Source organism: Ictalurus punctatus, chromosome 11 (assembly GCF_001660625.3).
Source record: "Ictalurus punctatus breed USDA103 chromosome 11, Coco_2.0, whole genome shotgun sequence".
In the NCBI taxonomy this organism is placed as follows: Eukaryota; Metazoa; Chordata; class Actinopteri; order Siluriformes; family Ictaluridae; genus Ictalurus; species Ictalurus punctatus.
In genome coordinates, this window is record NC_030426.2 from 9,913,142 (window position 1) to 9,934,807 (window position 21,666).

Genomic DNA, 21,666 nt, shown 5'->3' on the forward strand with positions numbered 1-21,666 from the left:
AGCTTGTCTGGGGCTCTATGCCATGGACACTGGAGGCCATCAGAACTGCCTTATTGTCCTGCCACTTCATCATTGCAACCTCTGATGGTTTTCTGACAACTATTTCGAATGCACCTTTTCCTTGTTTTTGTAGTTTGGTGTCATCTGACATCTCTGACTTTTTCTCTGCAAGTATTCTATTTTTCATAATGGTCACTGTTCCCAGGAGACCATTTGCTTTCAACATATCCAGTACTTTGACCGAGGTGAAATACCTGTCAAAGTACAGGTGTGTTCCTCTTTGAAGAGACTGCACCATCTGAGCGACTGAATTCCCTCCGATTCTCAGCTGCTGGTCAGAAAGTATTACCATTCAGGGTGTGTGTCCACTTCATGCCCAGAATTCCCAGGATAGGATCTGGATTCACTGAGACCCTGACCAGGATAAAGCAGTTACTGAAGATCAATTAATGAATACCTACAGCTCTCACACATGTTCTAACTGAATGATCAGTGATCAAGCACTGCATGGGAGTAGGTAAAACTTCCAACTGTATAGTGCAGTGAACTTTCTGCTCTGCACAATTAACCAGCAGGAAGGTGCAATCAGTAGGCGAAAGTAAAGCAGTTCAATGGCCATTTATATTTAATTCACTTGAGTGACACTTTTATGCAAAGCAACTTTCAACTGAGAGAGAGGACACAACAGAGCATTTCCTCCAGGGCTCAACAGTGGCAGCTTGGTGGTGCTGGGATTTGAATACATCAAATCAAGTCAAGACAAGTCGAGTGGATTTAACTATATATAGCTAGTATACATTGGCATGAAATGTCAATTCTCCAGGACCAATCGACACAGAACAATACAGTAGTACAGTATATAAGATTAAAAAAGTGCAAATACACAACAGTGTGAGAGAAGTACGAACACCGTAATCCAAGTAATACACTGTAATCCACCGTAATTCATGTTATGCATTTTCTCCCTAGTAGAAAACCGTTATAAAGAAAACACTTAACCTGGCTTAATGTATGTATTCAAAGACCAAATTCAGCATACACCTTATTAATAAAACATACTATGTACAGGCAAGCAGATGAACCCAGAATATGAATGCAACGTGCAAAGTTTCACATTATAACAGGATTCTATGGAGGAAAATGCTTAACATGAAACTTTGCACATTGTATTCATATTCTGGATTCCTGTATGCCTGTTTGTACAGTAGTATGCATCATCAATAAGACGTATACTGAATTTGATCTTTTAATACAACTGTCCTAATACATTAAGCCATGATAAGCTTTTTATCCATAATGGTTTTCCATGGGGAGAAAATTCGAAATTGCTGCTTTTTTATTCAGTTAACAGTGTATCTTCTCAAGACTCTGCTTAAACATTTTTGCTACATTATGCTACATTTTCAGTATGTGTGTGCATGATGCCCTGCCATGGACTTGTGTATGGGACACAGAGTGTGTTCCTACCTCATGCCCAGTGTTCCAGATCCACCTTGTTCAAGCAGTTGGTGAAGATGAATGAATGAATGAATGAACGAATGAATGTATGAAAGTAATGCAGCATTCTGTTATAGTGCATAACTTATATGATGGTTTCCTTGGATGGCTTAATCTTTGTGGTGCCAGAGATTCATAGATTAAATAATACCTTAAGCCACTTCTATGGGGTAGAAAATGCTTAACATGAAAATATTGTCTTTCTACTTGGATTATGTTGCGTTAGCAGTAGATAGTTAAAGCGCACCTATTATGGTTTTGAAAAGTTTCATACAATAGGTTTACATGGATCCAAGGTCAAAAAACACTATAATGTGCTCATAATTTAAACTGCAGCATTACCTCCCCCCCCCCAAGTATCACCAATGACTCGTTTAATGATCCTTCTATAGGATTCATTCGAAACTCCTCCTTTCAGAGAGCATACTCTGTTCTGATTGGCCAGATGTCCAGGTCTGTTGTGGTTGGGGGAAAGGAAACTACCATATCCAGTCGGTAACACGAGCAGCCAATGAAGACCAGAGGCGGGGCTTTTTGTTACAAACCTATGTAGGTTTGTACAGGAAGTAAGTCTGGAATTACTAACGCTGTTCAGAATCGGTTCCTTCTTTTGGGAGTCAAGAACTCCATTTGTCGTGCGCTTTGATTTTCAGAAACTCTGCAGACGTTTTTTACATTCACAAACACCTATATAACACACTACATGAAAAGTCCCATCCATCCATCTTCTATACTGCTTAATCCTTTTCAGGGTCACAGACTACATGAAAAGTAATATTTGAAAACCATAATAGGTGCACTTTAAGCCACTTTAAGAATGTCCCATAGCACATGTCTTACACACATGCTGTCCCAAGCAGTATACCACTCTCCTGAGCTATCACTACCCACTAGCCATATCATTAAAGCAACAAATAATATATATATATATATATATATATATATATATATATATATATATATATATATATATATATAAAGTTAAAGCAGAGTCCATTGATCCAGAGATCCATTGTTAACTGAATGAAAAAAGCGGCTATTTGTAATTCCAGTCTACGCTTCCGTGTCTGACTGTGAAGGTGAACCACAGGGTAGCGCCATTTTGCTGCACACAGATCTGAAACGCCGAGTTGATTCCTCCGGCGGCTCCGCGCGCGCCTCATCTACAGTACACAACACTTCAGAGGCGAGATCCCCCTGTTCCGGACGGAACTCCGGCCTCCGCGCTTTCCCAGCGCATCGTTTCCGCAAACTGAACCCGGTACCGGATGAAAGGACGAAAATGAATGGAGGGATGTTTTTTCTTCTTCTTCTACAGTTGAAGACTTCACGTAATTGGGACTGAACAGCTCTGCGTAATTGGCCAGCGGAAGTTTGTGAGCCAGCGCGCGCTGTCCAAGCAACTTTGCCAAGGAACAGGCGCGGGAGTTTCGCGGAGCGTGGAGGTCTATTTTTAGACACGTTTAGTGTTTATTTTATTTTATTTTTTAAAAAAAAACAGGCTAGTGAAATACAGGTACAGAAGAAGAAAATACTTTAGACATACTGGCCAATATTTATCCGTAGGTGATGCTTTTTCTCGGGAACGTTTTAGCGCAAAGCAAAAGATCCGCCTTTGACGCCGGGGGTTTTATTTCTGCCAATGGAGCGCAAATGAGACGGCTATTTGCACTGTTTGATTGACAGCTCGACGACAGGTAAACAGGTTCACTGATTTATTATTTGGTTTATGCTTTGTTTCAGATGAAATATGTAAAAAATATTATCCTAGAATCTGTGGATATTTTGCGTGCACCTTATCCGTATCCAATTTATTATTATTATTATTATTATTATTATTATTATTATTATTATTATTATTTGCAAATAGGCTACATAATGCATCTTAGTTCAGTTTATTATACTGGAGGATTGTGTGCCTAGTGGAGGAAGTTTGAATTTGAATTACGTGTATATTGTGCTGGAACGTTAAAAGAACTGATTGCAGTTAATCAGAAGAGCAGACAGCACTGACTTTCAATTCAGAAAACACTGAATGGAGGTCTAATATCACACAGCAGGTGCAAAGGAACTAATTATTAATGCAGCTGCGTTAGACAGTTACTGCATATTTATATGTTGCTGGAAAACCATAGAGCTGTATGGACTGATAATGCTAGAAGAGTGACCACAGAGGTTGAAGGTGAAGGTGAAGGTGGTGCTGATTTGGAGGATGCTTATAGTGTTGACTGCAGTGCTTCAGTGATGAAAGCATTGCCTGTGTAGTATAGTAGGAATGGATGAGGTACCTGCGTGTCCGTGCCCCTCTATGCCCTATTGACTAGCTTTGGGGTCAGTAACACCTCTAATCTTCATTAACTAACAAAAATAACTTATTTATTTTAGGTACACAGCTAAACTGTCTCTTCCAGTGTGTATATGCACTAATATACATTGTTTAGCCAGTATATTAGGTAAATTAATTCATAGTCTGGCCGGTCATTGGAGTCATACTATGTCGTAAGGTTTGTTAGAGGTGCTTAGTGAGTATTCGAAGTTTTCTATGTGTTATAGTTAAGAATTCATTCAACACTGGGATATCGCGGTGTATTTTATAGTTAATCTCTGTATATGTGTCGCTAGTCCTCATGGGGGAAAAAACATAAACAAATCTGATCCAATGCACAAGAAAAATTGCATTTAAGAGAAAAAGGGAAGAAAATAGCCTGCTGTTGAGGAGGGGAACAGTGCTCAATCTTGTTAGAGGGTTTAGTCATGGTTTCACCTTGGCATTTCATGCTCCTTCTCTTCCTCTAGCACCCCTGTCTCTGTTCTTGCACTCTTTCCACTACCCTCCCTTTCCAGCTTTTAGGGTGTCACAGACACTTAGCTCTGGTCCGCAATTAGCGCCATCATGGTGCCCCGTCCTGCTTCGCTAATAAAACCTTCGTTGGCTCTTGTTGCTCGTTGTGATTAATTGCTGCCCTGAGAGGAGCCGTACATCTTCCCTTTCACACCCCGGTGACATGCAGTGTTGCAGTGTTTTATAGATCACCGTCAGCAGCACTGAAACCAGCCGGTGGGCCTCTGGCTGATCAGCTTTATTGTGCACCATGTTATTTGTGGCAATTGCTGACGGGGTAGGGCAGAGTCCCACCATACCATTCAGCTTTGCTCTTAGACGAGCACATTAAGCGGATGTTCCAAATCAAAAGCTCAAATTCTGCTTTGTACACAGAGTTCCCAGGGTCATGCTTCGAATAATGACTCAGGTTATGGAATGAGCACGATAAATATCAGTCTGTATGGTGTAGTTATTGCATATTTTGCATAATAACAGTGGGTTATCTGTATCACTGGCTTTAGGGCATCTGTATTATGCGTATGAATGATGCATATATAAATGATGTAAGTAATATATGAGTGGCATCATGGTGCAGTAGATAGTGTTGCCCCCTCACAGCTTCAGAGTCTCCAGTTTGAACCTCTCTCTGTGGGTTTCTTCCCACCTCCCAAAAACATGCCAGTAGGCAGATAGCCTATGCTAAATTTTCAGTATGGTGCCCTGCGATGGGTTTGTGTATGGGACATAGGGTGTGTTCCTACCTCATGCCCAGTGTTCCAGATCCACCTTGTTCAAGCAGCTAGTGAAAATGAATGAATGAATGCGTGAAAGTAATGCAGTATTCTGGTTATAGTGTATAACCTATATGATGTTTTGTCTTGGATTACTTAATCTTTGTGGTGCCAGTGATTAATAGATTAAAATCTAAATATGAATAGATTTGAGTTGTTTATTTAATGAGACAAATCTCCAAATGAATTTACATAATGTAGGCGTCATACTAAATTTGTAGAATCATTGTAATGACTGGTGTGCTATAATTCTTCTGAATTGAAATGCATTAACTTAAACCGGTTAGCCAATTTGTCTGTATCTTTAGCCAGGTTTAGGACCAGTGTGTGATAAAGTGGCCACAGAATAAATAGGATAAAAACTAGATATATGGCTGCATAATATGCAAGAGGATCCCTTCTGTCAGCTTGCCAAGACAGGTCATTAACGATAATGAGAGAAGTGATTTTTGCAGCTATTTAAACTGGTAATGATACAAGACTTAACATTTTGCTTTTAAGTTCAGCATATCCAGCAAAGACTAAGACTAATAGTGTATCTGCAGATGGAGCAAATGTGGTAGTGTTTTGGACCATATGACTCACAACTGGTATTACAGAAATGACATGTGGAATGAAGCAGGTGTTGACAGAGTTTATCCCTAGTTGCTTAGCAGTTCTATTTCTCTCATAAAAATCTTACTTGTGTTTTCATTGCACAGGTAGAATTTTGGATCAAAGCTCAAGGCAACTTTAGCTTGCCGCGAGTGTCGTCTAGAATTACTTTACATGCATGAGATGGCAGATGATTTATTGCAGAGGTGAGAGGAGATGAAGCCAAGGTGCGAGAGCCTTGTTTTGTTTCCAGCGGAACAACACGGCACTGGCGTCCTTAGCCTCAAGACCACTATTGAATTTGAGAGGCAGTAATTCGGGAATATTGCTTTGCATGCTTGTGTCAGTATGTGAGACCAAAACTAGATGGGTTTGCCATTATCTCTGAACTTCAAAACTATAGCTCAGCTGTTTTCAATTTGGGCCAGCCCTATGTCAAATTTAAATCAGAACAGCCTGTAAAGAAAGAGAGAAAGAAAACTCGGCATCAGATTGCATCAGATTGAGATACACACAAGCCAGATTGGAATAAAGGTTACTCCTGAATAATAATAGGGGATCAGCTTTTTTTTGGTTTAAAATCATATTTTTAACACAAACACAAAACACCTCATTGTTCACTTCTGTCACAAGTATAGGGATAAAAAAAAAGTATAGGATATCATCTAGTATATACTAAATGACGGTTTATTTGTTACTAATATAATGACAATTCAGTGCAAGCATGAAGCAGTAATTCAAAATCCCATGTAACTCCGCATTTCCAAGTATGCAAATTGCATCCATGATGTTGTATCACACTTAGAAAAGGAAATATCGTACCATAAATAATGTGCCCACACCTATCGGCTGTAGCGGCTGCCAATTGCGCGAGCCGTGACAGCTCATAAGAGTGGAGGCTTATCCTTTTCTCAGTGTTGAACAAACAACAACAGTGGCTCCCCCACATCACAATATGATGTTGAATACAGCAGCATAAGCCATCTGGATGAGAGCAGTGGAGTGAAGCGACAGGCTAGCTCACGGCTTTCAGGCAGATGAAGGTTTATGACACCAAAGCAGTTTTGGGTTAGCATGAATTGCTGATGGAGGATGGCCGACACATTGGTTTGAGAATGGTTCTAGCATTATAATGTTTATAAATGAATTGTTTCAATGGATGTATTTTTATGGCATAGGTAGGGCTTTCAGTAAGATGCAAATGACTCACCTTTTGCCCTGTGGGACAGGGTGATTTCATTTACATTTACATTTATGGCATTCAGAAGATGCCCTTCCAGAGCAACTTACATTTATCTTGTTTATACAACTGAGCAGTTGAGGGTTAGGGGCCTTGCTCAAGGGACCAGCAATGTGTGCTTGGTGGTTCTGGGATTTTAACTCACAACCTTTTGATCAGAAGTCCAATGTCTTACTCATTGTGCTACCACTACCCGATTTTATTATACAGTTATGCAGAAATTCACATTAGACACACAGTTACTGAATGCTTTCCACCAGAATCTTGAAAGCAGAACCAGGTAATGACTAAAACTGGGTAATTTTAGCCATTGTCAAAGCAGATCTTGTAAATATGAGAACTTTCTTGAAAATATTTGTCATAATGGTGGGATTTACTATATGTTGTATTAGACTGCAATTACTATGATGACAAATATTCATGCAGGGTGTCTCTTTAGGTCCAGAAAATGTATTAAATTGTCTGAAGCCTCAAATTGTCTTAAATGTCAGTTTAAATGGTCTTACATTTTAGGCGACAAACACTCCAGTTTACTCCACTAACCCGGTGTCATTAAATTTCCTCTCTCTTATGTAATCTGATTAGTTTTGAAAACACTGGACACTGGACACTGGATAAGATGAAGTCATTTGCTCTAAAAAGGGGCACACGGTAAACCGAGGATAATGTTAGCTGTTGAGTTGATGTACACAGAGACATGTGAGGAAATGTAAAACTGGATTGAGAACAACAAAACAAAGAATGGCTTCTTATCTGTACATTATTTTAAAGAGTGTGCTTATTTGCTATATCATTACTGCAACTGTGGTCTTAAATTACATTTGAAATAGCAAAAAGAAGTATTACATTGAACTTAAGCATAATGGTAGACATGCTGTTTGCAGCTTTCTTTTAAATTGTCATTTGGCAGGAACACCATCTGTTATCAGTGCACATACACTTTGTTCATTATACACTCTTATACAGCAGTATTATGGAATAGTTCGTAAGTTTGTGTCCTGTAAAGAAGCAGCATGAAAACTATGACAGAAAACTTTCCTTTCATCATGCACAAAATATAGAAAAAACTTTAGAAAAAAACAAATCGTCTTACTCATTATAAGACTAAATTTCTCAGTGAGCAGGATGGCTGTGGAGAAATCATGAGTAGAAGCTTTTGCATCAAGACATAATACCAGAAATATGTGAAGAGAGAGAGAGAGAGAGAGAGAGAGAGAGAGAGAGAGAGAGAGAACGAAGAGGACAGGGGAACCAGGGGAATAAAACGTCAAGACAATAAACAAGCAAATCAGGGAGCAAGAGAACACTCAGTATAATGTGGATCTCAGGAATCAGATTGGTAAATCATGCTTCTGCCAAACGTTTCTCTCTTTCTTTCCTCCTTGCGCAGGTAGTCGGGCTGTACATACTGTTGTATTACACTTTTGCCATCACACTGTTGTCCACCACACTAGCCTTGCTGCTCTTCTACTGGCCTCACAATGCCTCCGAGCCCATCACACTGAGACTATGAGGCACTGTTGTGAATCGCTTTGCAAACACACAGTGTAATTCCTTAGGGGTGGATATCTCTTGCTACTCAATTTTGCTCCTGCTGGACCTATTTTCAGTGTGCCACTCAAAAGAGCCAGCCATATTACAATGCGCCTTCTCATTCAGCGTGGCTATGCAGGAATTGATTGCTTTCACTCTTTCCACATATCCTTCAGCTTTCATATTTCATACAAAGATGGTATTTGAGCCAACTGGAGTGATAGAGATGTTTTCTTACACAGCTAAATCCCCAGCGTTGAATGAGCTCTTCCCGTGTCTGTGTCCAGATGGACTTATACATTCAGCAGTGGGATGTTTGCTGTGCAGAATTAGAATATCTATTATACGCCAATACAGAGTCTCCCACAGGTCTGAAGGAAACCTGGAAGGAGGACAGTGTGTGATGATTGAGCAGTGGTTTGAATGATAATCGGAACATTGGAGGTGGTTGGGGATGTGTTTTTTTTGTTTTTGTTTTTTTGTGAGATTTATCATTCATTAAACTTTCTTTGGTCAGGATCCGGAGATCCGGAGCCTATCCTGGTAACACTGGACACAAGGATGTCAGTCCATTGTAGGGCACCATATACATACACATTCTCACAAACAGTCACACTTAAGGGTAATTTAGCATAGCCAGGCAACCTATCAGCATATTTTGTGATCAAACAAGAGAACCCTTAGGAAATCTACTAAGACATGAGAAGAACATGATAAACCAACACAAAGTTGGTAACCCAAGCTCAGGATTGAGCTGAGACTCTGGAGGTGACAATGCTACCTGCTTTGTTGCCCTGTGATCTAGTTAGTTTTTTATAACCACTAGCTACTGACCAAATGCGAAGAGTACTTAACATCAAACCATTAGCACTGAATGATGAGCTATACCAGGTCCTTCACGTTCATTTCTCAACTCATTGGGTTCTGTTCTGTTAAGCAACTCTGCTCTCTGCACTGCACTCTCCCCTATTTCTCTCTCTGCTAGCTTTGAGCTTGAGCTTCGCAACCAAAATGCAATACATTTTGAAATGGTACAAAATATACCTTTATGGCTATAAACATAGTTGGCCTCAATGTGTAATATGTTACAAGTAACACAACATATAATGTAATGTAGCATAACAGCATAACATGACATAACATAACATGACATAGCATAACAAAGAATAGAAGAGAATATCTGTATGGTCAATGTACAAGGAGAATGAAATTGAATATTACACATAATAAATACATTATACATCGAGGCCATGTATGAAATGCATTAAAGAAATGCAAAAGGTATTTGATTTTACAGGATTTCAAAGTTTCTAATTTATTTATGTAACCATATACAACATATGAGTTTGTTGTTATTACTCAAAAATAAACTGGCAACTCAGAGTATACATTTATACATTAACTCGAAAGTTTATTGGATATACCAGTCTAGTAACTAATAAAATGGCAAGTCATTGTACGATCGCAAAGAATACAAATTGACCATTTCTCATAGGATTTAAAGATGTAACAGGTCAGGAGCAATACATATTTAATTAGATCATTCCAAATGACTTTTTAGAAGGGTCACAATTCATAATGGAGCTGAGCCTATATTTCTTTTCATGGTAGACCATATATAATGCTACCACATTATAAGCTTTAAGCTAGGTGCTTGATTCCATGGCAAAAATTTATCCTTTATTTGACAGAGACAAAGTGCTGTCAAAGCTAAGAGAGAACAAAAACACAGCACTTCCTCACCTCAGAGTATCAGAAAGCATGTACTTTAGCTGCTCCTCATAATCTGACTCTCAGGTGCAGAAGGAAGCAGTGGAGCTACTTTTCTACGCCATTCATTGTAGCATGCTGTCGTTTTGTTTAGTTGCCATTGTACCTGCTGTTGAATGCCTGTACGGTTGTAGACCATGCTCTCATTTGCACAATTCTTTCTTACACCGTTTCTATTTCCTGTGAGGTTCAAGGCTATATAAATTTCTAAAGGCTTTTTTCTCTATAATTCACATTTTACACTACAGAATTGTGGCCTTTCCATTCTTTCTGATTGTCGGTGTCACTTGTTCTCTGACTGAAAAAAAGAGAGCATTCATTGCAATGTTCTCTCTCCCTGCCCTTGTCTTTTTTTGTATCTTACTTGCTCTCGCTTCTTTTTCTTCCCTATTTCTTTCTGGCATTGTTTCAACATCTCATTCACTTGTGTCAAGCTCCGCCTCATGCAATCATGAGGCCATAATTTCAGGCTGAAAATTACAATTACAGGCTGCAGTAGTATTTTTCTTTTTCTTTTTTTTCTTTTGCTGCCTGTTATTCTTTGTGAGAAAAGCATGGCAACAGATCGCCTCTGCTCTGATTGTAATTAGGGGACTAAGAGGCAATAACACGCACAATTATGCTAAAGGTTCTGTATCTGCATTTGACAGCCCACAAGTTCGGTGTGGGAATAGTAGAAGCAAAAAAAAAATGGATCAAAAAGAGTGCCCATGGCAATTTTTGACCCTCTCATGTCTAATAAATATACTGGCAGGGGAAAAGGCAAGAGCCCCCCCACCACCACCTCATATGCAAGGGCTCTTTTTCTGACCTAACAGAAAAAGTCTTCAACTTACTCGTTGTGAGATGATTCTTTGAAAGAGCTGCAGGGACTTCAAAGTGAGCATGTCATCAAAAGAAGAGAGGCCCTGTGCATCGATAAATTCATTGTACAGAGGCTTTTCTAATCCCTAGATCGCGACAGAACTGGAATATGAAACGGATGTGAAGATACATTCTTTCGATATATGCGCTGAATCAGAGATTGGCTACAGGCCAACTTTATGCACTTTGCTGTTTGATCTAGCCTGTCTTTTATGCTAGTTAGACATACGAGTAGATGTGCTGCAGATGAAGTATAATCATCAGGCAAAATCCACAATATGGAGAAAGCCTAAAAAAATAGAAATGACAAATTGAACTACAGACAAACCAACTGTTGTTTGAAGGATACAAATGTTCCGTAGTTCCCGAAGCCAATCAGTTACAACAGACGACTGCGTTTTTTTCCTTTAGCCACAATGCCTTTGTACTAAGGATTTATAGCTGAGCCGTCATGCATAGACAGAAAGTCAAACGTAGCCTTGACACTTTAAATTCCATCTGTCAACTATTCACCCCCTCCCCCCTTCTCCCCCATCAGAACAAACTGAAATGTGAAAATTAGTTTGAAGACTACACAGACAGCATATGCACAGTTTAACCTCTCTTTTACCTCTTAAAAAGCCAGGCATATTTCTGGATATATCATATTTCGGAATACAAAAATGATTGCTTTTTGTTATAAACCACAGGGGTGGCTGCTTTCGTAGGTACCAGCAATTCTCAGAGCCTGTGTGGAATCATAAGTCAGGAGGGAGAAAGGAGCATGGCATAGGATCCAACTGTCTGCATAAGTGGAAGGGACTAATTTCTCCTGGGCTTTGGTCCTTCGCTGAGGGTGTGAGAGGAAAAATGGGGGAGAGGAAATGACAACAAGACAGAGAGAGGGGTAGATGAGTTTTGCTGAAATTCTCCCAGGAATGGTCGAAGCTGTCCACATCACTAAAACTTACAATGCTCTATTCTCTCCTTCTTCTCTGTCTCTCTCCCTCTCTCCCTCTCCCCCCTCCCTCTCTCCCTGTGGCCTGCTGTCTGGCAGGTTGATCTGTGTTTACTTCTTCGCTTCAGGAAGTACTGACAAATCATGAACGCCTACAAATACGTCCACCTCTTTGCCCCCTCGTTCTCTCTCTCTCTCTTTTTCTCTCCCTCTCTCTCTCCCTTCCTCAACACAAACTCAGTAAGAATAGTCTACCCAGATGTTTTTTCTTTTTCGCATGTGGTTCCACTTTCGCAGTTATGTGTCAAGGGGCCAGAAAAGACCTGTCAATCACCTCTGGAGCTCACACATCCACATGAGCTGGAGAACACACACATTTCCGGCTACGCATCTACACACCATATATTCAACTGTCACTGATCGACCATGTCTGCAGACAAGCAGTCGGCAATCGTAGTAGAGCTGGTCATTTTAGATTGATTGCAAAGTCTCACAGGCCTGTCTCACAGACAGGCCTGTAGTTTCAGTCTCAGTCAAACACAATGACTGTTTTTTTTTGGGTCAAAACTGCATTCAGATTGCACTCCAGCTTACAATCATGCTTAATCTGGCATGCGAAGCTGCCACTTTATTCAGATGCAGGCTTTTCTAGACTAATTTCTAATCAGTTATTTTCACAGCAGCAGAATAATTGATTCAGATGAATGTGACGAAAAGCTGCACTCCTACCATACACGACATCTTGCTTGGAGATGTTTCTGACTAAAAATTAGGCTATGAGGCATATCACTTAAATAGCATTAATAAGTGGGCAGTTTTCTTCTGCAGTATTTAAGCTTTTATACTACAGCTACAGGGTGCCGGACTGCAACATGCTTAGTTCCATTCATAGAACACATTTTAGGGGTGACATAATGACCACATTTTAGGGGTGACATAATGACCACATTTTAGGGGTGCTTTTCTCACTGTTTATCTTCCATCACCTCTTATCTTCCTTGTCTCCCTTTCTTTATCTCTCTCTGTCTCACTGGTCCACACACACACTCTTATTCATTCATTTAGTAAAAGCCTCAATCTTATTTTTTTTTCCGCTCAGCTACCCTCTGTGTATTACAACGAAGCAGACAGTCCAAGCATCTGGTGATGACAGCAAGAAAGTGTGTGTGGACAGACAGCCTGTTTTTGGCCTCTCATTAATGGTAGCCGGAGTGCACACGAATGCACTAATGCACTCTCTTACCTTGTTCTCTTGCCTCGTCTTCCCCTCCATGACAGGAAACCCTGGCTCTCAGCTCAGGTACGATGTTCAACGGCTGATTTCTTGGTCAGGTTTTTTATTTTTTATTTCCTTAGTGTTTTTCTGCCTTTCTATAACCTTTGCTCTTGCTTCCATTGCTCTTCATTGGATCCAAAAGAACAGTAACCTTGCAAGGGAAAAGGTTAAAAGTGTAGGGCAGAGAGTAAATAGAAGAATGGCTGCAATATGTACGCTTCATGATTCATTTTCCTCTTATCTTCTTCCTCTTTATGATATTCTTCTTTTATTCTTCGTCTTCTATCAAGCAGCTTTTTCAGCAGCTGTCCTGGTTTCTGGCTCTCCAGAGTCAGGGCCTATATTCAGTCTCCCTCTCTCTCTGTTGGCTTAATCACTATCCAGCAGGGTGGTGAAACAGCAGCAAGCTGATGAAAAGAGACAGAGGGAGGAATTCACAATACACACGTAATGCACAGACGCATAACGTTGACCAGTTGGGACTCAGCGAGGTAAGATGCTGTAAATTAAGGATGTCGTAGGTTCTTCCAAAAACATGCACAAAGGTTATAGCAGTATCTGGGCTCCTCATGCCGTACGATTCCCAAGCTGCATGATTATAAAGATAAAAATAAAAGAAATGCAGCCTCATACTGTAGAAGTTCTCTAACACTGTCACTGCTTCTTCTCAGTAGCCAACTGAACATATTATAATATTAAAAGCTTATGATAGTAAACAAATTTGTCTGCCTAGCCAGAAATGCAGCTAAAATTATTAAACCAATATACATGTATTTCAAATCCAAAGGTTCCTTTGCAAGTCTAGATTTAGACAGAGGGGGGCATGGTGGCTTAGTGTTCAGCATGTTTGCCTCACACCTCTGGGGTTGGGGGTTCAATTCCCGTCTCCGCGTCTGCTCTTGCATGTTCTCCTCTGGGTACTCTGGTTTCCTTCTCAATCCGAAGAAATTTGTTGTGGGCTGATTGGCATCTCTATATTGTGCGAGTGTGTGCACAATTGTGCCACAATTGGTTGGCACCAGGATGTCCCTCAGCTTGTTCCCTGAGTTCCCTGGGATAGGCTCCAGGCTCCTTGCAACCCTGTATAAAATAAGCAGTACAGGAGATGAGTGGATGTATAAAGACACCAAGTCATATCAGTAGCATAGTGCAAGTTGATCACGGAGGATGAGTATGAACACAGAAACAATAAACACTGCAGTGCAACAACCACACACAGCCTGTGTAGTGTTTCATTGATTTAAGCCAGTGGCCACCAATTCCCAGTGAATCAATTTGAAAGTACTCACAAAATTGATATAAACACGCATTTATTAAATGTGTTTGCACACTAAACACACCCAGTAATGAGACTCAGAATTAGCTGAGCTTATACTAAACCCCCCCCCCCCCCCCCAACTGTATGAAGATGGAAGAAAACAAAGGCCAACTGACTTTGCAATGAGCACTGTATTAGATGTGCACACCAAAATCAATTTGAAAAATATAGAGGCAATTATTTAGTCCTCGACACAGCCTGACAAAATAACTGTCAAGTGAAGCTAGGGGGAGAAATAAATAATGAAAAAGACAGAATAAGAGAAAGAAGTGTGCAGGATTGAGTCAGAAATAGAGAAACCCATATTCACACAAATACATACATAAGCAGATGGCAAAAACATTGCAGATGCAAACACACACACACACACACACACACACACACACACACACACACACACACACACACACTCACACACGCACACACACACACAGAGTTATTAAGCCTGGACCATTTTGTTCTCATACATAATGCAGTTAGGGCAGCCATCATCGACCAGCCACTGTGCGGGAATCAGCAGATGTCAACTATACATTATTCCATAATTAAATTTGTTCACTTGCTAAAGCTGGTTCAGGTGTGTGTGTGTGTGTGTGTGTGTGTGTCTGGCATGTGTACTGGAGTGAGTGTATCTGTGTTTTGACAGAACTATTTTTTTCAGTTATACATCAGCCAATAGTAGAAGTGCCTTATTCGTTTATTCTTCTTCAGTAACTGCATTATCCTGGTTAGGGTCACAGTGAATGTGGAACCTATCATGACAACTCAAAAGAAACCCAAATAGGGCACCGAAAGAATGTGAAAACTCCAACCTGACATTAACAGGAACTCATGATCAAACTCTGGACCCTGTAAGTGTGAGGCACCACCCCTACCTGACACATGAATTCCATTAAAGGTAGTTCCTGTGAAATTAGCATCTTTTCATCTCCATCTGACGAGCTTTCATATTTTAACTCAAAAGTTATATTCCTGAAAAGTATCTTTGCCATATCTGCTGATGATGTCACTAATACTACTGTTGTAACAGGTTCAAACTAGGAAGTGGAATTTTACGTGGCGAACACAGAAAAGCAGAGTGATACACACAGTGAAAATGTCCCAGTGCGGTAATGTAAAGGATAATCGACGGCTAGGTGTGAATTACACAATTTTAATCTACAATGTGGAGTGCATTAAAATCGCGTAATGCACACCTAGCTGTGGATGATCCCACTTATACCATGGTTAAAGCTGTCAATGATGTTTGCAGTGCAAAATTTGACTGAAAGGATAAAAATAACGGTTAATTTTCATTAGTTAGATCTAGAATTTTGCCCCCTCTAAATCATACACAGAGATAAAGTAGTGTGATAAGATTACATTTATTTGGATGAATTATAGTACATAGTTATTAGAGAGTGAGCGAGAGAGAGAGAGAGAGAGAGAGAGATGTGCGTGTGTGAATGACCTGTGTCTGTGCCTCGTTTTCAAAAGTAAAACATAACTTTTTGATTTGAAATAAAGGTTATGTTCAAGTTGCGTTTACTCACGTGTTTAAAGCGGCAGGTGAACTAACGTTTCTAAGGTTAACCACCTGAAATGTTTTACAGTGTATAAATTAAATATAAGCACTCTTGGAACGCTGCCCGACCAGAACTAACTGTTATAGATTAAAGGAAAAACCAACATAAAGTGTCTAAGTAAGTAATTGTGCTGTCAAAAGATACTAGAACAGGTTCAGTGCACTATGGCACCATGGCAAATTCGACAAGTCTGTGCAACTGTACTAGAGGGATGAACAGCATTCTTCCAAAAGATATTCCCCCAGTTGTTGTTTTGAGCTGTTTGAGATCTGGTGACTGTGAAGGAAATAGCATATTATGTACATAACTTTCATACCCATCAAATCATTCAGTGACCCCTCATGCCCCTTGTGCCCTGTGGACGGGGAGATCAGCCTGGAAGATCAGCCTGGAAGATCAGCCTGGAAGAGACCACTTCCAGTAGGGTAGAAATGATTCATCATAGGATATCAGTCAGAATAACTTTTTCAAAGTGGGAAAGTGGTGCATGTTATCACCATGGCCTATAGATGGGTTGGACTCCCAGTCCCTAATGTGACATCCTACACAACAAGAGGTTCCCCATGGGCATTATTTACTGGTGTTATGAACTTGCATCAGTGTCCTGAGCTTGCAGATGTTTGCACGAGTTGAAGAACATTTATATAAAGTATGAGGTAAAAGGGCTTGCAAGTTCCATTTTCCCACTGGAACGCTGTCACCATTGTACTGTCATCACGCTTTCCCATTCTTTCCAAGAATAAACTTATATAACCATGCATAGTTTAACTGTTTCACTATTTCCAGACTGGACCAGTAATCCAATCAATATGTCCCCCAGAATAGAACCAATATCAAATTTCAGGCTTAAAAATGTATATTTAGTAAAACAGTATGTAAGGTTTAAGAGAACAAGATTGCTCAATTTTGGCAGCTGACACCTTAAACAAGTGGTGAACTGTGTAGTTTGTTCTAGGGCTTCACTATGCTCTTTGTTATTAAGAAGTCACTGGGTGTATTCTAATGGCCAGTTGTTGCCATGTTTAGCTCACCTTTGCAAATTCAGTGTGATTTCTAATACATTGTTCATTATAGAACAGCAGGCACTCAAAGCAGTATAGTCTTTTGTTATAAGCAGATCCTGATATTCACATTCACTTACCTGAAAGACACATGCAAACATGGCTACCTATGATTGTTGATATACACTTTACAACCAAAAGTTTATGGACACCTGACCATCACACTCATATGTGGGCCTTCCCAAAACTGCTGCAAAAAATGTGGAAGCACACAGTTGTGTAGAATTTCCCTTCACTGGAACTAAAGGGCCCAAACATGTTCCAGAATGACAATGCCCCTGTGCACAAAGTGAGGTCCATGAAGACATGGTTTGCCAAGGTTGGAGTGGAAGAATTCAAGTGGCCTGAACAGAGCCCTGACCTCCACCCCACTGAACTTCTTTGGGATGAACTGGAACACCGACTCCACCCTTGACCTCCTCACTGGCCAGTACCTGACCTCAGAAATGCTCTTGTCTATCTGCAAACACGTGTGAATGCATAAAACAAGGCCAGCTAGAAATGTTCACGTGGTAATATCTTACCATGAAATCTGATTGGCTAAAATCTACTTTTCTCACACTTCGATTTATTGACGAGGATTACATATAGAAACAGAATGAGAAGTGGAACACCATCTGAAGCATACAAACACACATAGTAGATAAGAATAAATAAAATAAATAAACATAAATTTTGCACAAAAAAGCATTTTTTTCTTTATATAAAACATTTTTAGGCTAGCAGAGAATAAATTCTTGGCCCTGTGAGTTAACTAGTGGTATAAATTGTTCATAGTTAATGATTTGCATGGCTGTGTAAATTCTTATATGTAAATCTGATAAGACACAAAAAAAGATTAATCACATATGAACAAATGAATGAATATGGAATGTTCATATAGGTTTTTAAAATAACAATAAACCATCTGTCTACCAATGGTGGTTCACATAAGATTCCTTCACCAATCCATATTCTGTCTCTCTAATTGGCCTTACTAAGGATGTTTGATTGTCCCACCCCATACCAAACACCCCCTCCTCTCACCTTCCCACCCCCACAACACACCTACACACAGAAGGCTACTGAACCACAGACAACAGACACACATGCAAACACCAAATATTCTCACACATCACTTGGAGGAACAGATAGGCTTTTAGAAGCATGACTATAGCTACTGTAATGAACTTGTGCCCCACAGTGGGGTGATGAATGCGTGACTTGGCTGAAGGATCTGCCCAAGGCATTCCTGTTTGCACAGTTTCTTTCTTATGCCCCCTTTCATTCTGTCTTTCACTTTCTCCTGGATAAGCTGATGTAACCACACGACAGAATCGTGCAAATCGAAGAAAGGAGCCCAACTGGATGGAGCGATGAATCAGTCGGAGGAAGAGTGGGCGTCTGGGAGAACGAGTAGACAGCTTGTAGGAAGGTCACTATTTCACGTGTAGGGAGCAGATCATGAGGGACAAACCTTCTGTGCCCATTACACAGCTTTCTTGTTTCTTGCGGACAAGTGTATTAGCATTCTGGATGCCACTGGTGGTCAGTTATGGGGTGCATTTCCAAGGCATTCAATCTCTCTTTCAGACATGTGCAATGAGGGTATAGTTAAAACACAAACACTTTTGAGTGGGAAAGTGGATTTTGTGATGAGGCCTATCATTTAGTTTGAGAGGCAGTGTGCTTTGCAATGTTCATGTTTAGTGTAATGACAGGTTGGAGAGGTGGAGAAGGAGCAAGTGCATCCTGGTGGCAGTTGATGCAGGGGAAAAGAAATCATCTGATGTCCTTTTTCTTAACAGACTACAGATGTATGTACACATCTGTGATGAATAAGTGCAGAATATTTGCGTGGCCAACATGGTATCATCTGCTATATTTGAGTGAACTGGCAAGATGTAACAGTGTATGTTGCATGTGTGTCTATTTGCATAAACATGTGTGTGCTTCCTGCATGCTGTTGCTTTGTGGGTACATCCGTGGGCGTGTGGGAGTGTGTGTGTGCAGCAAAGAGCAATAGACCCTCTGTGTTTTGGGGAACTCTGCTTTGGCTGTCTCCCTGTGGACAGGAAAGTGCCATTCAGAGAAGAATGGGAGACTGTGTGAGTAGAACCTCACACAGAATGTAACATAATGAATGGACTCATTTTAATAACCTCTCCGCTGCAACTGTAATCTGTCTCTACGTCTTTTCCTTCCTCTTCATTAAAAAAAAAAAACATTCCTTGTTTCTCAGGTGTTGGGGCAGTAAGCTTGTGCATGACTCACTTCATTCTTTATGACTGAGTGTCATGTCAATGAAATAATCACATGGGCACAATATTCAGAGTTGAGTTAAGCATACACAACTCTAAAGTTATGTGAGAGATGTAGAGAAAGCATGTTTTAATTTATTCATGATTCAGACTTTGCAGTTTAAGAGCATTCTTGTTGCACGATATTCACTCTAACTATGAGCTATATTAAGTCCAGTATTAATTTCTAACTAATTATTCAACCAATATGCAACCTTGAAATATATGTTTTGGCTAATAACCTTCCTATTACGTTATGGGTCAATTTGACCCTTTTCCACATTTGAGATGTCTGAAATACTGGTTAATCTCTCTTTTTCTCTTTGAAAGTTTTTGACTTTCCTCATTTAGGGTCATGAACTTATACGCAAATATTCCTTCTTATGGTTGTCTTGGACAAGCCATAATAAAGATTTATTGTTTTAAGCTGTTCTTTGCTGTTTTTGTGTGTATTGAAACTCTGGAAGTCATTATTGACCCATAACATACTAGATGTAACTTTTTTTTTTTAACAGAATAGGAGGGTTAAAGCAGTTTTAATTTCATAACTATGGCATTTTGAAATAAATAATTGTGTGACGTGTTCACACTTCTGTTGCAACAGGGTGGATTGATATCAATATCTAGCATACACACGTAGCTGGCGTTTCATGCCAGCATATTATCTGACATATTTTCTGATTCACTTGTGTCCTGAGTCATGCTGTGAATGTGTGTTATGATGATTCATACAACACAGATCTTGAACATGAACATGGGATACAAATGATTGTAAAGCCTGCCACTATTGTACAACTTATGTCTTGCGGAACTTGTAAATAGAAGCTTGAGGAGAGTCAATTAGTTACTTTAATATTAGCCTAAAATGTTGTTTTTTTATTGTCTATGGTTGTTGTGTATCATCATATTGCAGTTAACAGCAAAAAAAGTGATTTACTTCATTAGTCCACATTTTCACGCGCACTATTATTTGGGCTTAAGGACAAATTGAGTTTTAAAGGGGGTCGACTAGATGCATTTAAAGCACTTGAGAGTACTACACGAGAAAACTCTGGCAACCTTGGAGGGGAGGTTTCAATAATATGAATGGCTGTATCTTTTGACTTACACTTGAGGCCAAGTTTACATACACCAAGGCTAAAGATATTCAGTCTCAGTTTTTCCTAATTCTACATTCTACATGTTTCAAGTCAATAGGGATAACTACTTTGTTAACATCAGAGGTAATTTTAAAACTTTTGATTAGAAACAGATTTATTTCAGCTTTAATTCAAACTCTTTAAACAGTGTGAAGGATTCCAGAAATTGATGTAATGACTTTTAGAAACTTCTGATTGGGCAGTGGCACAATTGGGAGTGCACCTGTGGCTGTGAAAGGGTCTACCTTTAGAGCCAAAAATGCGTACTTTGACAGTACCTACTGCATTCGATTCAGTACCTACTGCTCAGCTGTTGATACAGTACGTACTGATCAGTATATGCGTGTAGTATGAATACAATCCGGACACACTACAGACACCATGTCGGCACTGAAGAGCCGATATGCTGCCTTCCTCCATTTGTGATTCTGATGGCTCTTCCGTGCCAATCCCATTGCCTTATGGGATAGTGCAGTATCAAATGGTTCCCTGCTGCAAAGTTTCAGCGGAAGCAGTAGGTCATTCGGGTATATCTCACCTACTGTTTTATGAATACTGAGAATGCGGACATACTACTCCTTTGCCGTTCTGCTTTTCGCCTATTGCATAGTAGGGTAGTAGGGCTATTCCGATGCAGCCACTGCCTTTTTGCCCTTGTTTCCCTTTGAAAAATCCAAGCAACTCAAGACCTCAGGAAAATAATTATGGGCCTCCACAAGTCTGGTACCTCCTTAGGAGCAATTTTCAAACAACTGAAGGTACCATGAGCATCTGTACAAAATATTTTATCTTTGGAGCACATAGACACTGCATCGTTCACTAAGGAGGCACAAATTAAGTCCCTTCTTAAAGGTTTTTTTCTGAAAGCTTCAACTAAACCCTAAGACAAAAAAAGGAACTGGTAAAGTAGTTGAAGGCATCAGGTACTGTGAAGTACATCAGGTCAATACTGTAAAGTATTTCCAGCCAACATTAAGA

The 21,666-nt window shown here is 39.9% G+C and overlaps 1 protein-coding gene across 1 annotated transcript in view; it reads left to right on the plus strand.

Annotated features, from left to right (window-relative positions):
- Positions 1-2,593: 2,593 nt before the first annotated feature.
- Positions 2,594-21,666, plus strand: part of tafa3a (TAFA chemokine like family member 3a) — an 89,837-nt gene continuing 70,764 nt past the window's right edge. The window contains exon 1 of the mRNA XM_017479188.3: positions 2,594-3,194. The gene's annotated coding sequence lies outside the window, so the exon portion shown is untranslated. The remainder of the gene's footprint in view (positions 3,195-21,666) is intronic.